At 41.4% G+C, this 20,202-nt stretch overlaps 1 protein-coding gene across 4 annotated transcripts in view; it reads right to left on the minus strand.

Moving 5' to 3' along the window:
• Window positions 1-20,202, minus strand: part of GAB1 (GRB2 associated binding protein 1) — an 89,840-nt gene that overhangs the window by 33,635 nt on the left and 36,003 nt on the right. Inside the window, exon 1 of one of the 4 annotated variants that reach the window (XM_088660289.1) lies at window positions 5,894-5,960. The exons of the other annotated variants lie outside the window; for them this stretch is intronic. The gene's annotated coding sequence lies outside the window, so the exon portion shown is untranslated. Of the gene's footprint in view, window positions 1-5,893; window positions 5,961-20,202 lie in introns of those variants that run through there. 4 annotated transcript variants of the gene reach the window in all.

Genomic DNA, 20,202 nt, shown 5'->3' on the forward strand with positions numbered 1-20,202 from the left:
TCGAAGCTACAAACATGAGTTTGACCAAACTGCGGGAGGCAGTGCAAGACAGGAGTGCCTGGCGTGCTCTGGTTCATGGGGTCACGAAGAGTCGGACACGACTAAACAACAACAGCATGTATGACTACTCGAAAGTAAGGCCTCCCTGTACTCAATGCGGCTAATTCCCAGTGTATCAGAATGAGCCACAATTCTCTCATTTACTTGCCTTTTAAACAAGCAAATGCTGAGGTTTTCCCTATTTTTCCTTTAATTACCGTAAGATAGTTGCTTTGTATCATTTTATATGTGAAAACTCAATGCACTTTGCTTTAAATATTCTCACATTTGTTTTATGGAGCGCTACTTGACAACAGTGTCAAATGTCACAATAAACAGAAGCGTGATTCAGGAATTCAATCATGCGCTTTAACTCCCTACGCAGCGCAAGACTGGGGCTGTGACCACTGGCCCCACATAACCACCTGACCTCCCTGTGGTATGCATGCAGGATCCTCCCCACTGAAACCACCAGGGTTCCACATCATGCGCAAGAGCCGGAGGCAATGAGCATACAACAAGCTCCCCCTATAGACATCCTCTTGCCAATGTGGGGGCAGAGACAGCCCCATCTTCAACTCCACACACAACGGTTACTCAGACATTCAATGGAAAGTTGGTGCCAGGTTGATCTTAGAAAATGGTGAAATTATTATTTGAGATGAACGGAGTTCCATGTCTCTTAATGCCTTTTGCAAAAACTTTCACAAATATGAATGAATTGTGGAAAATATTCAGTGCACCTTTACTAAGATATTGACCAAGATATAAAAACACTGTGCACTCACACCTCGTAAGGCTTGTTTTCCAGGAAGCCTCATCTTTTCTAGCAGGGGAAAAATAAGGAAAAAACAGCCTCGGTGGAAGTTTCCACTCCACCAGCTATCATCCTTATAATCTGTTCAGAATACACACACACACACACACACACACACACACACACACACACGGCCAAAATTTCCTGTTTTCAATCTATTGCCACCATTTGCTAGTTTTGTGTTGGTCAGTTCTAACTTTAGCTTGCTTATACAAACAAAGAAAACATTGAAAACAGAAAAGCAGCATTGAAGCGCTTTGTGCTTAGCAATCTAAAATGGAATTTGTTCAACTACACTGGAAAAAATAATAGGAAAAAAACAGTCAGAAAGGCAAGAAGAACAAAGAGAGAGAGAAAGTTTGCTATGCTTTGCAGTTGTTACATGCTTAGTAATTAGTAGTTTTTTATGCAACCCAAAGAACTTTATCACTATTAAGGGTTTACCAACCAGGTGGTGCTGTGGGTTAAACCAGTGTTTCTCAACCTTTTTTGGGCCACGGCACACTTGTTCTATGAAAAAAAATCCCGGGGCACACCAACTCTGTGCCGCCCTATATTTAGTTTAGTTTGGAGGGGAGACGTAATCATTACACACACGGGTGCAAAAAGTGCATGGTGTAAAAGTTGGAGTTTAATGGCAAAAGACTGTTGAGGGGTTCCTTTGCAGGTCTGTTCTGCATTATGTCCTTGGCGGAGCCACTCGCCGCCTTCTCCCCGTGCGCGCAGCCCCGACGGCGGAGTTTCTGCAGCGGAAGGGAACAAACGACGGACCGACCTCTGATCGGTCCCTGTCTGTGTGGGCTGGGGCTTCTTGGTGAGGCTCCCTTTTGAGGCTCCCACATGCAGCTCCGGAGCCGCGGGTTGCCGACCCCTGGGCTAGCAAGAAGAGCACCTCACCTTCTGCAGGACTCCTTGCCGAAGAGGCCGCTCACTCCCGCGCTGACCAAAAAACTCCCGGGCGCCGCCAGCAAGAGGAGCGAGAGTGAGACAAACAGCCGCGGTGGTGGCTGTTGAGAGCTGCGCTCGCCCCGCCCCCGTCGTGACCCGGCCGGCTTCCTTTCCGGCGGGTCAGCGCCCCTAATGGCGGCCGCCAGTCACGTGACAGGGCAGCAAATCGCCCTTCTCGTCGCCAGCGTCTCCCGGCACACCAACCAGCGTCCCGCGGCACAGTACTGTGCCGCGGAACAGCGGTTGAGAAACGCTGGGTTAAACCACTGAGCCTAGGGCTTGCTGATCAGAAGGTCGGCGGTTCGAATCCCTGCTCCCGTTGCTCGGTCCCAGCTCCTGCCCACCTAGCAGTTCGAAAGCACGTCAAAAGTGCAAGTAGATAAATAGGGACCGCTCTGGCGGGAAGGTAAACGGCGTTTCCATGTGCTGCTCTGGTTCGCCAGAAGCAGCTTTGTCATGCTGGCCACATGACCCGGAAGCTGTCTGCGGACAAACGCCGGCTCCCTCGGCCTATAGAGCGAGATGAGCGCCGCAACCCCAGAGTCGGACACGACTGGACCTGATGGTCAGGGGGCCCTTTACCCTTTAACCACATGGTACTTAGCGCTATTATAGCATTCTTTATTAGAAACACTCCTAGAATGCTGCTGTCTAATTACAGTTTTGTTCATGTAATATAAGACTCTTCTATAGGCAATCTCAACCTGTTGTAGCCATGTGGCCAGGGTTATCCAAGGATTGTGTGAGATGTACAACACACAAAAGTAAGTACAGTGGTACCTTGACTCTTAAAATTAATCCGTTCTGGAAGTCTGTTCCAAAACCAAAGTGTTCCAAAACCAAGGCGTGCTTTCCCATAGAAAGTAATGAAAAATGGATTAATCTGTTCCAGACTTTTAAAAACAACTCCTAAAACAGCAATTTAACATGAATTCTACTTTCTAACGAGACCTTTGATCCATAAAATGAAAGCAATAAACATTATACTGCAGCCAGACAATCAATCAATCAATCAATCAATATCTGAATTGGGTTGCACACAGTCACAAAAACAAAACAAAAAAGCCACAAAAACGCAAAATAAATAGCAAAAACAGACAGACCTCAGCATAACACTCAAAACAGAAGCATGGCACTAAAAACAGAGCACGTTCGGCTTCCCAAAAAAGTTTGCAAACAGGAACACTTACTTCCGGGTTTGCAGTGTTTGGGTTCCAAGTTGTTTGAGTACCAAGGCATTTGAGAACCAAGGTACCATTGTACTCCTTTGCACAGCTAAAAACTTAGGAATCCACTTCCACAATATGTGGTGGTGCCCATCAACTTCGTTTTAAAGAGGCATTAGACAAATTTATGGAGGATAAAGCTTTCAACAGTTACCGGTCATCATAGCTATGTACTACCACCAGAATGAATGTGTCTCTGAATACAAGTGTTTGGGACTGATGGTGGAAGAGCACAATCTCCCTCATGTCCTGCTCTTGGGATTCCCACAGCAATTGTGGAAGCAGGATGCTGGACTAGACAGGCCTTTTGGTGTGAAGCAGTATGAAGGCCCCTCTTACGTTCATGTATGTGCTAAAACTCTAGAGTTTTATTATTCCATGATTCTAAGGTACAAGTGTTCACAAGCTCAGTTTTCCATCACTGCTAGTATCCACATGGTGTGATAAATTATAATGCAATAACTTTAAACTAATCTTCCTATGTACCTACAGTTACTCATTAACCCTATGTTCAAGTTATTAGCTTGAACAGTAGCAAAGGTAAGGTTTAATTTCTGTGACACCAGTCAGGATGACTGAGAAAATGTCATCCTGGCCCCATCAGTGGTGCCCAACAATCTGGAGAGCTGGTGTAGTTTAGTGGCTAAGAAATTGAGCTGTGAATCTTGAAGTCTGTGGTTCAATTCCCACCTCTTCCATAAACTCATTAGATGGTCTTTGGCAGGTCACGCTTTCTCATTGTCAATTCCTACACCCCATGCACAATATGGGAGATAATACTAACCTTATAGAGTCATTCTAAAAATTACAACTAGCTAATGCATGTTAAGGACTTGAAAGTGCTACATACATTTTAAATATTAATATCAATAAACTTTGCCATCTTCACTGTTTCCAAATCCACTCCCAGACCTAAATCAAAAGTTTTTAACACCCAACACTAAAGGGAATGGTAAATATGGAAAGGATTTGGCTACATGTCTTCTAAGAAGAAATACAGGTATGCCAAGCTGCCCTCGGATTCTCAGTGTATTATGGGTTACTCGTAGAATCAGACCATTTTTAATAATGGGAATGATTTCAGAACATTCCTTTGACTTAAAATCATAGTATGAATATCACTCCCATGATATCCCATCTCATTATTGCAAAAACAAGGGTAGTCAAACCTGTGCTTTTGGCCTGGTTCAGATGTAACAGGAAATCATGGTTTCCTAATAAGCCCAAATTGGTCTAACCTGTGGCATTTTTTTTTAGTTGCATGCTATGCTTGCAATATGATCAATGATAGCATAAATCTTCAAGTATATATATATATTTTGTTCAAGAAACATTTTCTGTCTCTTCTACAACTGTTCTCCTAACTAGATGAACGCATTGGAAAGATGTATTGTTCAATAAATTCCTTTCATTGTCTAGCTTTTGTAAAACTCATTTGATATCATGTTCCATTCCACCATACCTCCAAGTGGTTCATTCTGGTGGCATTGCTGTAACAGCAGTTCAGAAGCCACCCTATATTCCGCTGTTTTTGTCCAGTGGGTCCCTTTTTTCTATTAAGACAACTTGGAGGGGCTCTTTCAAGTGCCGCCCCTCATTACTCAACTCTTTATTAATGCCCCTTGTCTGAATAAAATGTGCAAGCTTTGGTGTAATCTGCTCTCATCAGAACGCATAAAAAACAGAACATAAGGAGAAACCAAAATACCTCTCCACTTTAAATGCACAAACTTAGATATGAAGAACAAATGCACTAAAACCAGTCTGTGGTCAGGTTTTGCTTTGAAAACCAGCAGCTATCACATAACCTTCCAACCTCTCAAAGTGATAAAAACTACATTTTAAAAAGTTTAATCCAAGTTTACACCTTTCTACTTTTCAATGCTTTTTTTAATGCACATGCATTAGCAAAATTTGTTATTTATACAGACCAATGCTGTATATTACTCAGAAGCAACACTGTTTTCAATGACGCTTAAAACTGTATAGGATTGCAGCCTTAATCAGTTCATGTAGCCCCTTTTACTTTCCTGTCGATTTTTAAAATTGTAAACCTCCTGCTAGGATTTGTGTTCATTTTTACTTTCTGTACAGCTCCTAGCAACTTTAAGAACTAAATAAGCAGCAGCAGCAACAACAACAATAACAACAGAACAATACACCAGAGATTGATTGCTGAGAAAGACAGACCCTCATATGTTATCTTCTGCTGCTGGTCTTTTCTTCCTTTCACATTCCCTTTCAGTTCGATGAATGAACATTTACTTTAAAAAGTACAGTATAGTAATTTGTTATGAAGCCACACTCTTACATATGAATTCATGACTGTGCAATTAGAGACCTTGAGAGTAGGCAATTCAACACAACCTCAATTCACACAACGAAAAACAACTTTCTTGTGGATCAATGAGTATTACAATCTACCGGTTTCATTTTAACAAAGTTACAAGAATGCTCTACTCTGATTTCCACATGTAACATGTCGTAGGCAAGCAGCTGTTTCTCAATAAATGCCATCTAGATTAGCTCCTAAGAACACTGTTATTCAACAACAAACATTAGAAGTTGGACATTACTATACTTTTTGAAAATGTTCTTTCAGGTTCCAAGGCAGTTGTATTACACGCTATCAAAAAATGACTGTTCTTGAAGTCTGAACAGTGACTATTTAAAAAAGACTGAATATATATCATTAAATCAAACAGAATTGCTTAGGAGGAAAAGTTTGCCGTAATTTTCTAAAAGACATTTTTAATAGTAAATAAAGTACCTTCAGAGTTGCTTTTATTTGCCATTGAAACAAGTTTAAAAACAGGACTGTGCATATGTACAAAAAGACCTTGAGACTGGATAATAAAAGTACCTCATTTTGTTTTCAGCACAGCCACAAAATCCCGACCATTTCAGTAGTTGTGTCTACCCCAAAATAAGCACAGCGTTAAGTCTTCCTGTCAGCTTTCCATCTCGTTATACACCACCCTATTCTAATAACCTTTGACCAACAGGAAGCAGACACAATAGAATGAAAATAACAGCAATTGTATGCATTCAGAATGATTTAATGTAAAGGAAAGAGGTACTTATTTCACTGGTGAACAAACTGCCTAAAGCTGATTTTATCCTTGCATACCAAATACTATTTTTGTGCTGTGAAGGGGGGGGGAGGACAGTGAACACAGTTGTCATGCACAGTAAACCTATAAAACCTAATGCCAAAACTCTTATTCTGTTGATTTGTATCTTTCTATGGATTCTCTACTAGAATTATTGCTTTTAAAAAAAAACCCTACATCTCTACATAGAGCATACGTTTTATATTTCATATGCAGTCCTGCAGGAAAGTTTTAATTGCTTGCAAATGTTGGCAATTATTTCCTGAAAAGAGGATAGTCTGAATGGATGTGGTTCGCTTCAGCTACTGGAGCTAAGTGGGGAAGAGTCCACAGAGAACCATATGTAAGCCATTCTGAACTCCCCAGAGGGGGGGGGGAGGGGACCAGGGTACAATTGTAATAAGTACATTTCTCGTTTTCCACTTTTCATTTATTTAATCTCACGAGAGAAGGCTGGCGGAATCATGGATTGCCTTTCCTTTTTTGTAGCTCCTCTTTGCTCAGTTTTAAGATTTCCCAGTGTCAAATTTATTTATTTGACACCCGGCAAAAGAGCAGCTAAGAGCCTCTTCAGTTATGTGAGCCAAAGTGCGCTTGGAGAAGTTCAGAACACGCTTTTCACTTCCATCCTGAGACTGGAGCCTGTACTGCCATAAAGCCAAGGAATAACTGAAAAAGGATATCCTGCTCCCCCCCACATGCCTTTAAAGAGACCAACAAAACCAGATAATACTTCGCACAAGAGATACCAGGTGCTACTTTAACTGACAAATAATCTTAACATGAAATAAGGTTCTAGTGTTGGATTAGCACTCACAAAACCGAGTTAAAAATTAATAGTGTACACTGAAAGTTAGGAAGGAAGGCCAGGAACTAATCATGATGGATAGAAAAGGGGGGGGGAAGACCAGAGCACTTACTCACAGCCATTTGCATGTAGAGGGCTTCACAGAAAGAAGGGGAAGTGACTTTGCCACCCCATCGGCCTGACCCCTGATATTATGTGGCTCCCTGGCCCCACACTCCCAACATCTATGCATGAAAGACTGAAGGAAGTTCTATGTGTGTAATCTTCCCCTAAGAAGACATCCGTGTACAAAGTAGGTTATGGGGGCTGGGAACCATACACTGTCAGGGGCAATGGCATAGGACACACACACACACCCGCTTACCTATGGGACCATCATCAAATGAATAATGCCCAAAGGGGGCTGCAGTTGTGCTAACTTCTGCTGGACTCCACATCTACCAAGAAATTCCATGCCTTATAAACTAAATTTACCATTCCGGGAAGCTTGCAGGTGCCTTCTCATGGACAAAAACAGTTACACAAAATGAAATGGAAGTCCATCAACCTCACCAAGAAACTTGCCCAGGTACAAACTGACATCCTCTTTCTATCTAAATGCAAAAACCTGGACATTGTACCTAAGGGTCTTAGAATTAAGAACCCTCTTCAATCAACTTATCCCACAGAATATGCCAGAAAACTATGCCACACTTTATCTAAGAAACTGCTGAAACATCTTATCGGCGTTCTGTATTCCAAACAGAAGTTAATAAAGGAGGAACTCTCTGCACTGGAGAACTCCATCAGGAATCACCCGGCCTGGCAGAAGTTCCACAAGGAAAAACAAACCATTTACCACTCTCAACTGGAGTTACTGAAGAACCAGAAAAATAAAAAACTCTGCAACCTTTCCAACCTACAGGCCACCAATCAAAACAAGATCAACAACATTGTCAATCTTTCACAGCAAACACTCAGCCCAGCTGAGGAATCCGTCCTTTCACGGGGACTATCATTCTGCCCTGCCAAATCCCAACACATGATTCAGTTCTGCGGGGACCTGGAAGCATTTTTCCGCCGTTTACGCCTGAAGGAGTATTTTCATCACACACAAGAACAAGACAAAGTAGAACAAACTACATCCCCACAACACAACACCTCTCAACTTACTGGGGAACAACCATCACCCTCCAAACGCATCAATGAACAGAACATTGACCACCAACTACCACCGAAAAGAAGTTACACAAAAAGGGACTCCACATGGACCCCTCCTGATGGACGCAATACCACACTAGATCTGTACATCAAATGCTTCCGCCACAGAATCCAAACGGATGTGACCAGAAAACACCATCGCTTACAACAAAATCTAAACCATGCTGAAAGGAGAGCCATAGAAAATCTCAGGAACAACCCAGACATTATAATTAAAGAGGCAGACAAGGGTGGAGCTGTCGTCATCATGAACAAAACTGATTACATCCAAGAGGCCCACAGACAACTTTCCAATACTGCCTTTTACATGAAATTGGACTCAGACCCCACACAAGCATACAAAAAAGAACTGAACAAGATTATTAAGGAGCTACCCCTACACATCCAAGAACAGATCCTCACAAACACACCAGCGGAACCTCGGCCAGGAACTTTCTATCTTCTACCCAAAATACACAAACCAGGAAACCCAGGACGCCCCATCATCTCAGGTATTGGCACCATTACAGTGGGTGTTTCCGGCTATATGGACTCTGTTCTGAAACCATATGCTATCAGTGCTCCCAGCTACGTACGTGACACCACAGATTTTCTGAGGAAAATACAATATTTGAACAATCTTCCTAACAATACTATACTAGCCACTATGGATGTGGAATCTCTATATACCAACATCCCACACAATGATGGTTTACAAGCCATAAGAAACACCATTTCAGATAAAACCACAGCGGACTTTGCTACCAAACTCTGCCACTTTGTCCTTACCCACAACCACTTCAAATTTGGTGATGACCTGTTCCTCCAGATCAGCGGCACAGCCATGGGCACCCGCATGGCCCCACAGTATGCCAACATCTTCATGGCAGATTTAGAACAACGTTTCCTTAACTCCTACCCACTCAAACCTCTCCTGTACCTGCGATACATTGACGATATTTTTATTATCTGGACACATGGACAACAGACCCTGGAAACCTTCCACCAGACATTCAATGACTTTCACCCCACCATCAACCTAACAATGAACCAATCTATGCAAGAAATACATTTTTTGGACACTACTATAAAAATACAGGATGGACGTATAGACACCACCTTATACAGAAAACCAACTGACCGACAAACATATCTACATGCTTCTAGCTACCATCCCAAACATACCAAACAATCCATCGTATACAGCCAGGCCTTACGTTACAACCGCATCTGTTCCAACTCTACAGACAGAGAATCTCACCTAAGAGATCTACAGCAAACCTTTTTAGAACTAAAATATCCACCTGATGAAGTTAAACAACAGATCAACAGAGCCAGACAGATACCTAGAGAGAACCTGCTGCAAGACAGACCCAAAAAAGAAAATAACAGAACACCACTAGTCATCACATACAGCTCCCAAGCTAAAACAGTACAACGCATCATCAGAGATCTACAGCCTCTCCTGGACAATGACCGCTCCCTTTCTCAAGCTCTGGGAGGAAGACCTTTCATTGCCTACAGACAGCCACCCAATCTTAAACAACTCCTCACCCACAATAATACAACCACCAGACTTAACATGGACACTGGTACCAGAGCCTGCAATAAACCCAGATGCCAACTTTGCTGCCACATACACCCAGACAACACCATTACTGGCCCCAACAACATCCAACATACCATCTCAGGACTATTTAATTGCTCATCCTCTAACATTGTGTATGCCATCAAATGCCAACAGTGCCCTTCAGCTCTCTATATTGGACAAACAGGCCAAACCCTACGCCAAAGGATAAATGGACATAAATCTGACATCAGGAACCAGAAGACAGAAAAACCAGTAGGAGAACACTTCAATCTCCCAGGACATTCTATACAAGATCTCAAAGTAGCTGTCTTACTACAAAAGAATTTCAGAAATAGACTGGAAAGAGAAGTTGCTGAATTGCAACTTATCACCAAGCTCAAAACCATGGAGGGACCTGGTTTGAACAGAGATATCGGGTTCTTATCTCATTATACATGATAAGCGATCTTCAGCCATCTCAACCCTTGCTTTTTCATGCAAATCCATTTGCAGTCGTTTGCGGTCATCAACAGCTATCAGTCAGTCAATCACCCATTTCCACCACCCTTCTGAGTGATTCCCCCCTCCCCATCCCCACCCCTCCCCACCCCTTCTCTACATAAGTGCCTGGAAACTTCCATTTCACTGTATCTGAAGAAGTGTGCATGCACACGAAAGCTCATACCAATATAAAAACTTAGTTGGTCTTTAAGGTGCTACTGAAGGAATTTTTTTAAGTTACACAAAAGGCATCTTTGATTAAAATGTGGACCTCCTGACCCAGACTCCAACTCCAGTCCTTGGCTTCTGTTCCATTTCAACATGCAGAGCTTTCTGCCATTTGGCAACAGTAAATCTAAGAGCAGGGAAGTGTACTGCACTTTCCTGTGATATAAAGGACACCTCTGTGCATTAATGCTGCTAAAAATAGAAAAAAATAGTAGTGCACGTCCCTCACCAAATATACAAGTATTCCTGAACACTTCTTATTCATCTCCTTTCTCCCGTTCTGCATTAGAGGCCCACGTTTAATTTATGAGCCGCAGAAGAACTATGGCTTCATGTTTCCTTTGTTGTCCTCGGTGCTTTGTCACATCATGTTTGGCTGCATTCAGCTTACCCCCATTTGCCTTTACATTTACCTCAGAAACAACTCCCAATGGCATTTCTTTAAATGTAGCTTTTATTGCTTGGGGGCTTCTTGAGACTAAATGTTTTGGCTCAATGCCAGTTATACACATGGCTTGTTGACTGGGCTTCTTAGGACAAATGCACACATGTGCAAACATAATAATATAGGTAGCAGCAAAGTTTACGTTTATGTTCTTCACAGTCCTGAACACTGGTAGTTGCCTGAACTCATCTTCAGGATTATCTCTCCAGTGTAGAGCTCACAGATGCATAGTTCCCTGGTTCCTGATCGTGATCTCTGATTTACTGTCCAGATGTGCACGGAATCCAATTAGTCAAGAAAACATATTGTGGCACAGGGAAAGACACCTGCAGAACTTTTAAGTGATCTGAAGAAGCGTGTTACATAAAACACAGCACGAGGAGATGCAACCCTCAAGCCATTTTCACAAGTAACTTTTGGATTATTATTATTATTGTACTTCCTGATTCTGTAAGGCCAGCAAACAGAAAGGATCTCGTACTAAAATCCACACGTTGCACATCGCAAGCAGCCTCAAAGGCCCTTAAAGATATACAAAATGGAATATGTACCAACATACATAACATAAGCCCTTTTACTCCATGTTTTACACACTGAGACAGTTGCCAGGTGAGATTAGGGACATCTTGTCCTCCCACACCCCGAAAAGTCTCCATGGTAGGTTATAGAGATGAGTTATTTAAAAAACAAACCATTTGAAAAAAGATGTATCAAACATATTATACAAATGTATTTCCCAACACTTTAAAGCCTTAGTAGCCTATATTACCAGTCAAGTATGGATAACTGGAAGGTATACTTTAATACCAGGTTCAAATGAGGTAGCAGGGCAGAGTGCCCTCATTCAGCTTCCATGCAGCCATGCTCTTTCCAGGATAGTCCACTCCAGTCTCCCCCCCCCCCACACCTCATTCTCAACTTCCCCCACAACACTAAGTTAGCATGCTGTGATCACTGGGCCTATTTTTAGGTTCCCACCTACCAGTTTTTGCTTTTGTAAACCTTCTGCAAACCTCGGCACTCCCCAAGGCCAGCATTGGGGGTCAGCACTGTTGGGCACCTGCTAAAGTTCACAACACTGCAGGTGGTGAATCCTGAATCCCAGAACCTCCAGGCTCTATTCACCTTTCTTATCCAGCATAAAATATGGAGGTACACCAGCAAACAATTGCTGTCTTGCGCTTTCTTTCTGGGTGGTTGTGTGTACTGGGAACAGAAGGAAATGCCAAACAAAAGGGCTGCAGTTACCAGTGCCAAAGCAGGAGATGGAGCTGCTTATGGGGGGGGGCACTGAGAGCATCTTGCCCAAGCTTCCCCTTCCCAGCATGCTATTATCTAATTCTTGTGCATGGATGCCACCATTTTGGTTACAAAAGGATCCACACTGGGAGAATGGGTTCTCTGTTAGTATACAGAACTGATACATGAACAAATACATAAACATACAAGGATTCACAACATTGAACGCTTTTGCCAAAGCGAGCATTACACAGCACAAATTTCAGCCCCAAACAAAACAAAGTCATATTTTGCCTCAACACTTTTGACTCATTCCGATCATTTATTCTTAAACCGCTGCTCACAACATTTGGCAGGTGGTCTCAATCCTGATGCTTGTGAATTTTGGCAAGAAAACCCAGCACTTACTTCACACTTCTTTAGTTGCATGCTTCTCTGAAAGGAGAAACAGATGCTGCCAGCCTCAGTAAGCTTGCCTTTCCCAGCTAAGGCGCTGCATCTTCTCACAGCAGAACAAAGTTTCAGATCTGGCCAGCCTGAGAGGCTCAGAGATATTCCAGATAGCAACACACACACATTTTTAAATTTAAATGCTGGATTCCAAGCTGCATTCCTGTGCTCCCTTTAGCCACAGAAAACCGCTTAGAGGTTAAAATAGATTCTCTGCAGTCCACCCTGGTGAGACAAGTCTTCACTTGCTGCCAACTGTGCTACCTTCTCATTCGCACAGCTCACTTATATGAATTTGACATTACTATTCCGAAGCAACTGATTCCGATCTCTTAAAAAGCATGTCCGCCACTCCTGCCTTTTGCTTCAAATTGCAAACAACCCATCAACAAGGTCTGCTTCCTTCAATACAAGTACTATGGAACTATGGAGTGGCAGTGGCTGAACATGACAACAGCATCAGTGTCAATAATTTAATTATGCTGTGGGGTCCGGTGCAGACTAGCTTCTTCATTTTAGCATAAATTTGGCTTGTGTTGCTTATACCACCTTGCCTTAAGGCTGTTTCTGCCCTATTGGGGAAGCCAACTCAACAATAGGCACCTTCAGATATCCTTTTTATTGTGCGTTCATTATTGGTGTTCAAGTTGGCATCAGGCAGTAATACCCCAGCCAGCATTCAATAGTGTTTGCCCACCCAAATGTTTTGGGGCAGACATAATGCTTCGTTTCCAATTAGTTCATGTCCCATAACTTCCTGCTGAAATCCTGTAACTCTTATAACACACATCTTCTGGTTTATGACTATCCCCCTCCATAATGCAACAACACTGGTGAAGCATTGCAGAATAACCAATAAAGCAGGATGAGGTGTGGATGGTCAAGTATAAATCCACCTCCAAAGCAGTATCGTATCATCAATGACATGTTGCAGAGTACAACTGCAAAGAAAACCCAGTCTGGAGAGGACCATTTTGATTAGGTATTGCTGAAGCAATTGGCCCATGTCTAGGAATGATTAGTTGAGGTCTGTTTGTCTAGCCAATCTATGAAATCATCTCTTTTTAAAATATGAACTATTATGTAGTACTGTCTCCACTCAAAACAAGATAATTGCAATGAACTAATTGCAAACATGGATAAAAAGCAATGGGAAGTAAGGTGGGGGAAGGAGAAAGAGAGAAAGAAAGAAAGAAGGCAGCACGAGAATCCCCCCCAAAAAAACCTTTACTCTCTTAGATCACCTTCCTGAAAGTGGGGTCTGAAAGTTCATGTGGCATTCCTGTCTATATACGTTGTATCTTGGGGACAAGTAATAACATGGAAATACGCTTCTCAAAAGCATTACCATTTGAAGTGCGCTAACTGCACGTGCTTATTTGCACCTACATGAATTCTGGATCTTTTACACGGGAGCTCAGATCCTTTCAAGTTTGCAAAACGAGCAACCAGGAAAAAAGGAAAAAAACACCACACATAAAACCGCAAGTGTAAATGCAACTTCAATACTTAACATTTAATAAACCCCACAGCTGGCATAGAGTGTCTGTGCCCCTCCAGACTCTATTGGGTCACTGGGTCCCCAACCCTGCCTTCAATGAACACAGGAATCATTTTAGGAATCACAAAGCTTGTATGTAGATCAAAACCTCACTCTTCAAACAAGCACCTCCACGAAACTGTCTCTACTTGTCACTAAACCTATGCTGTTGTCTTGTAAGAAAACATCTAACAAGCTCATTCCAAGTAAATGAAGCCATCACAATTTTAGTATTTCTTCCCTGCTGTAGAGCTCATGAAATGATCTTGAAATGCTCAAATCAAGGTTTCGATCACCTAATGAGATGAGGTAATTTGTGTGTGTGGTTTCACAGTGCACTCTGAACGGCAACCCATTACACCAGTCCCCTGGCACAGGGCTAATCAGCTTACCATCTAAACACAGCATTGAAACACTGCCCTGCAACATCTAGAAGCAAAGAGAAAGGGGGTGGGGTGGGGTCATAATTGATTACATGCCATTTCTAAGCCAGGTCTTCAAGGCAGTTTATGGATTTCACTAATTTTAGCAGAAAAACACACTTGCATGTTCTACTAAAGTTATATAATCAGCATTCCACTATTTACAGCTTATTCGCCATTGTAATCTTTATAACACTGCCGACTGACGAGTCTACCATATTTTATAGCAGAGAATACACATCATTTATTGCACAAATTAAATTACAATCTCCAAATAAAATCCTTTATTTCACAGGACACTCTTGTACAGAATTATTCCACTAAACATAAGGTCTAATTTGACAGCATTGTTTCATGTCCCCGTGTCCTCCTAATTTGCTTTGCATTCTAATGCATATTCCTTCCTAGGTGTCTTCCTAGGTTACAAGCTACGTAAATTGTCACGGGAAGTAAAGTTTCTGACATTGTTCCAGAAGACTAGTGGCAGCCCAGTAACATCCAGTGGGCCACAGGTCCCTCAACCTGTGGCCTGCCAGATGTTGCTGGATTGAAACTTCTATCTGGTCTAACCACTGGACAGAGAGCATGTGAAGGGCCCCAGGATCTCTACTTCTGCTGTAAATCTACATTTTCCTCCCAAAGCAGATCCCAAACCTGATTTTTGCCAGACAAAATTTCAAGTACCGTACCTATACCCTGCAAAACGCATGTTTCATTTTCCTGACATTCTGAGGCATCTCTCTGGAGAAAAACTTTAACAAATATCTTTAGACTTCCTGCTGAAAAATCTTCAACACATTGCTCAATATGGTCCGCAAACAAACTGATTTAGTTTTGCAGTCATATATCCCAGTTGCTTTGTTCATCATTATAGGTTTCTATAGTAAACTTAACCAAGGGTACAATGGTCACTTCTCTGAGGGGAAAAAACCCTGCTAATCAAGGGGGAGGGGAATCAAAAAAGCAAATGAATTTAAGATGGACTCCCCCTCTGCTCCAGCAACTTGAAACATTTGAAATTAATATAAAATTGCACTTGCCATAGCATTACATAATGTTGTAGTGCCTATTTCTGGCCATTGTTTCTTGTCACAGTCCCTGAGCAAAGATGGCCCAGACACAGACAGCAAACTACGTAATTCCAAGACTAGCAAAAATACAAAGGGCGACATTGTCATCCAGAATAGCTGATGTAGGGCAAAGAGGTCAGGGATTCATATGGTCTATTTCTGCATCCATCTTAGCACACAGGAACCAGATTCTGCGATTTTACACCATGGCAGTTTCCATAGAACCCTTGTTGCATCTGCCAGAACCCACAGATATCAAATGCCAGAAGGCGAATTCTCCGGTCACTCTCACTTTATCAAGATGTCACTAGAGAAGAAATTGATCTGAATTCCATAGGAAGGCCAAATCACATTGCTTATTCATCAGTAATTTATGTTAAACTTTATTTTTCATATTACAGTTGCCTAGATATCAATTAGTCAACTTTAGCTCTTCTTGCAACAGAATCTGCAGGTGGGAGGCAAGAGGGTTCAGAAAGGCCTGACAATAGGACTCAGCCTGATACAAGATGACACATCATTTGCAAAGGGTAGAAAACTACCAGCATCACCTCTTTTTAAAGGCTCAATTTCTTAAAACAGAGTAAATGGCTTCTCCTCTACTTTCTAATGCCGCCACCAATCTGTAGATCAAATGCCAACAAAACTGCACAGAGGTCCATCATTGGAGCACAGAAAGGAAGACAATCTACAGGAGACACGACTTTCTTAAAAAATACTGAATGATCTGAACTCTTAACACGAATTAGCAGCCACAGATGAAAAATCATTACTCATCTAGAACAAGGCGCAGTAGATGTAGGAAGCTGAAAACTTCCAAGATAAACAAGTGCACAGTTCCAATGATTTTAAAAAGGCCCTTTTTCAAAGTTAGCTACACTTTGAGTCTCTGTTTTAATCACTGTTAAATCATTAGCTTTAATCATAATTATCCAAGGCAGATGGTTACCAGTTTTTTATCTGGAGCTTTAACAGCTGTCATAATAAACAAAGAATTGTGTAAATGGTGTTCCCTATGTTTAGATGAGGCAATCTACTGCAATGTGATTTTAATGCTTTAGCACAAGAATTTCAGACACACCAATCTCCCATGGTAGGCATCGTCCAAAAATGCAAAGATATAGACAGAAAGCCCTCAGTATCTGTTCGCTTACTTTACTTAAAAAAAATAAAAACCTTATGCTGTGCAAACTGATGGCATTACTTCATTTTTGTATCTGTCCTCATAGAATCACAGAATTGTAGAGTTGGAAAAGATCCCAAGGGTCATCTAGTCCAACCCCCTTTAGTCCAGGAACCTCAACTAAATCATATATGGCAGATCCAACTTCTGCTTAAAAACTTCCACAGTCGAACAGCTCTTATGAAGAAGCTCAGGTCAGCACATGCTACTTTTGTTGTCAATGATTACCTTGAATCAGAATGAGAAGAATCTTTATTTACATCAGCCACTAGCCATAGCAATAAAACAAAATAAAATGTACTGAAGATAGAAGTACAAACTTAACTATAGAAAATACATTTTGGGGGTTTGCGTCAATAATGAGACAAAATGGCTGGTCCAGGTTCCAACAAGAACCACACTTTATGCTCAGTAAGTGGTTTCCCCATTCTAAGCCCACCACCATCCATAACAACTCAACACCAAGATACATTAAAGCAATCACTGGATGACTTTTTGATGTTTGTCCAGTGTAACTGTAACCTCTATATGATCCTTCATGTTCCCTGTTAGGACAACACAGTCCACTTTACACTAGATGTAAAGACTAGTGAGACTGGAAAACACACACACACACACACACACACACACACACACACAGAGAGAGAGAGAGAGAGAGAGAGAGAGAGAGAGAGAGAGGGAGAGAGAGGGAGAGGGAGAGGGAGAGGGAGGGAGAATTAACTATTACTTACCATTAAGAAATAAAATGTGTAAACACTAAAACAGTTAACAAAGACAGGATAACAGGATTAATATATGCAGGAATAATTTGTAATGACATGAAAAGAAATATTAAAAGTATTCCAAAATGACAAAATTTCTCACTAAGTCATAACTCCAAGTAGATCCACTGATATCTTTATGTAATGAAAAACTCATGGTTTAAACAGATTTTTTTTAAAAAAAGAAATTGCTCATAAAATATCCATGTATCTATTTCAGTGCTGGCACACACGTTCAAAGGCTGGAAGTAAAGTTGCAACGTCTTATTTCTTTAAGGCTATGATCCAAACACTCATGTGGGAGTAAACACAATTGGCTACAATGGGCCAACTGTGAACAAACCAGTACAGTATAGGACTGCACTGCAAGTTTGTGTTTTGCCACAAGCCACATAACATCCAGGGATTCATGAATTTGATGCTTCTTGTATTGGTAGAATCAGACACATCAATGTATAATAATCACTATTTACAAACCTACTACATAAAAACTCAAAGCCATGTATAAATAGGAAAGTCTAAAGCTCAGTTATAATGCAATACTTTATTTACATATATATTTATTTCAAACCAAGGGATCTTGGGGCTGCAAAATGGCTTACATGGATTATTATACTATATATTACAGAATGATTGTCTACCGATCTTAACTTACAAGGCTGTTGAACAAGACTTTTCTTCGAGCAATGGATGTTACTTAACAGAGGCAGACCTTTAGCTATCAAAGCAGCATCAGTTTGCCCAACAAGGAAGAAAGCAAAATGATTCCAGAGAGAGAGATGCAAAGGGGTGAAGAAAAGAGTGGAAAAATAGATGATATCAAGTATTTAAGCAGGGTTTTGAAGCAGCGAAGAAAGCAAGATAGAAAGAGAATAACATACCGTTCATCCAAGCTGAATTTCTGCTTATCTCTGAATCACATCATCATACTGTTCATTAAAGTGGTCTTCACAGAAGCTATACACAGAGCACAAAGTGGCCTTCAGCCAAGTCAGTGACTTCAACTGCTCCATATTCATACAGTAACAGAAGCAATACACAGGGGACAGAGACAGAAAATGGAGTGGATCAGACAGTTTGGTCAAGCCACTGCCTGCATTCAAAAGAGAGAAAGAGGGAGGGAAGCTGTTGCTGCACAGCAATTATACAAAACAGACTCAGTTTTGTTTTTTAGAAAAAGAAGCTTTAGAGATGGATTCATTTGTCTGAAAAGACTGCAAAGCTTTGGTTATCCCCCTCCCCTTCCAAGTACTGTTTATATTGTGCATTTTTCAGTTCTGCAAGTGATGGTCAAAGTCACCACTACAACTGCATTAATAAGTACAACTGGGGGTGGGGACATGGTCTGGAAGACCACAATACCTAAAATTTGCACCGACGTATTTTCTTGAGATAACAAAGGTGTGCACTGCTTCAACGCAAATTGTATAATGTGTAGTATCTGACAAACTCATCCTAATCAGACACCTCCCATCATTTTTTTGCGACGTTCTCTGGCATTGCTACTAACATCCTCCATCAAAAGTACTTGTATCACAAGGACCCTTCAAATTATTATTATTATTATTATTATTATTATTATTATTATTATTATTATTATTATTAGAACTTGGTCCCAAATTGTTCAGGTCTTTAAAGGGTACCTCTAACATTTTAACTTGAGCCCAGAAACAAATGGCAACCAAGGCAACTGATGGTAGTTTGGTAGAATATGATCAATCTCCACAAGCATTCTGACGGCTGGATTTGTGAACCAGGTGAAGTTTGTAGACATACAGTGGTACCTCGGTTTATGAACACAATTGGTTCCGGAAGTCTGTTCATAAACTGAAGCGTTCATAAACTGAAGCAAACTTTCCCATTGAAAGTAATGGAAAGTGGATTAATCCGTTCCAGACGGGTCCGCAGAGTACTTAAACTGAAGCGTTCATAAACTGAAGCGTTTGTGTAATTGGTTCCGGAAGTCTGTTCATAAACTGAAGCGTTCATGAACTGAAGCGAACTTTCCCATTGAAAGTAATGGGAAATGAATTAATCCGTTCCAGATGGGTCTGCGGCGTTCATAAACCGAAAATTCATAAACCGATGTGTTCATAAACCGAGGTTCCACTGTACTTCAAAGGCAGCCCTATGCATAGAGCGTTGCTGAAGTCCAGAACGTTGCTTTCACACCCTGCTTATGTGCTTCTCTGGCAGGCACAAAATGTTGGTCAACATGAACCCCTTGATCTGACCCAATAGGGTTGTTCTTAAGATTTATCCAGAACATTCCATTAAGACGATCATTATGGAAAAACAGAAGTGTATCCAAATTTCTGCTCATCATAAGCCAAAGAGGACCTTCTCAACAGAAGTCCCTATTCAAGGAAGTCAGCTGCCTATGGAGCTCACACCTGTTTGCCACTTTGTAGGCTTTCAGATAACCTAGTGAAGCATCCTTACGCAGAATGGCTTTTAATGGATAAGGTGGAAGTTCAAACGGATTTACTTGCTTCTGTTGTTGCTCTTTAATGTCCATTATGCTTTATGAATATTGATTTTCATTTGTTTGCAAGCTTCCGGGAATCTTAGAAATGAGGTGGGATATTAAATTCTTAAATAAAAATAATATATATAAGCACCAGAAGCCATGCTGCTGGCAATCAATTTCTAATACGAGGTTC

The sequence above is a fragment of the Zootoca vivipara genome, chromosome Z1 (assembly GCF_965207765.1).
Source record: "Zootoca vivipara chromosome Z1, rZooViv2.hap1.1, whole genome shotgun sequence".
NCBI lineage: Eukaryota > Metazoa > Chordata > Lepidosauria > Squamata > Lacertidae > Zootoca > Zootoca vivipara.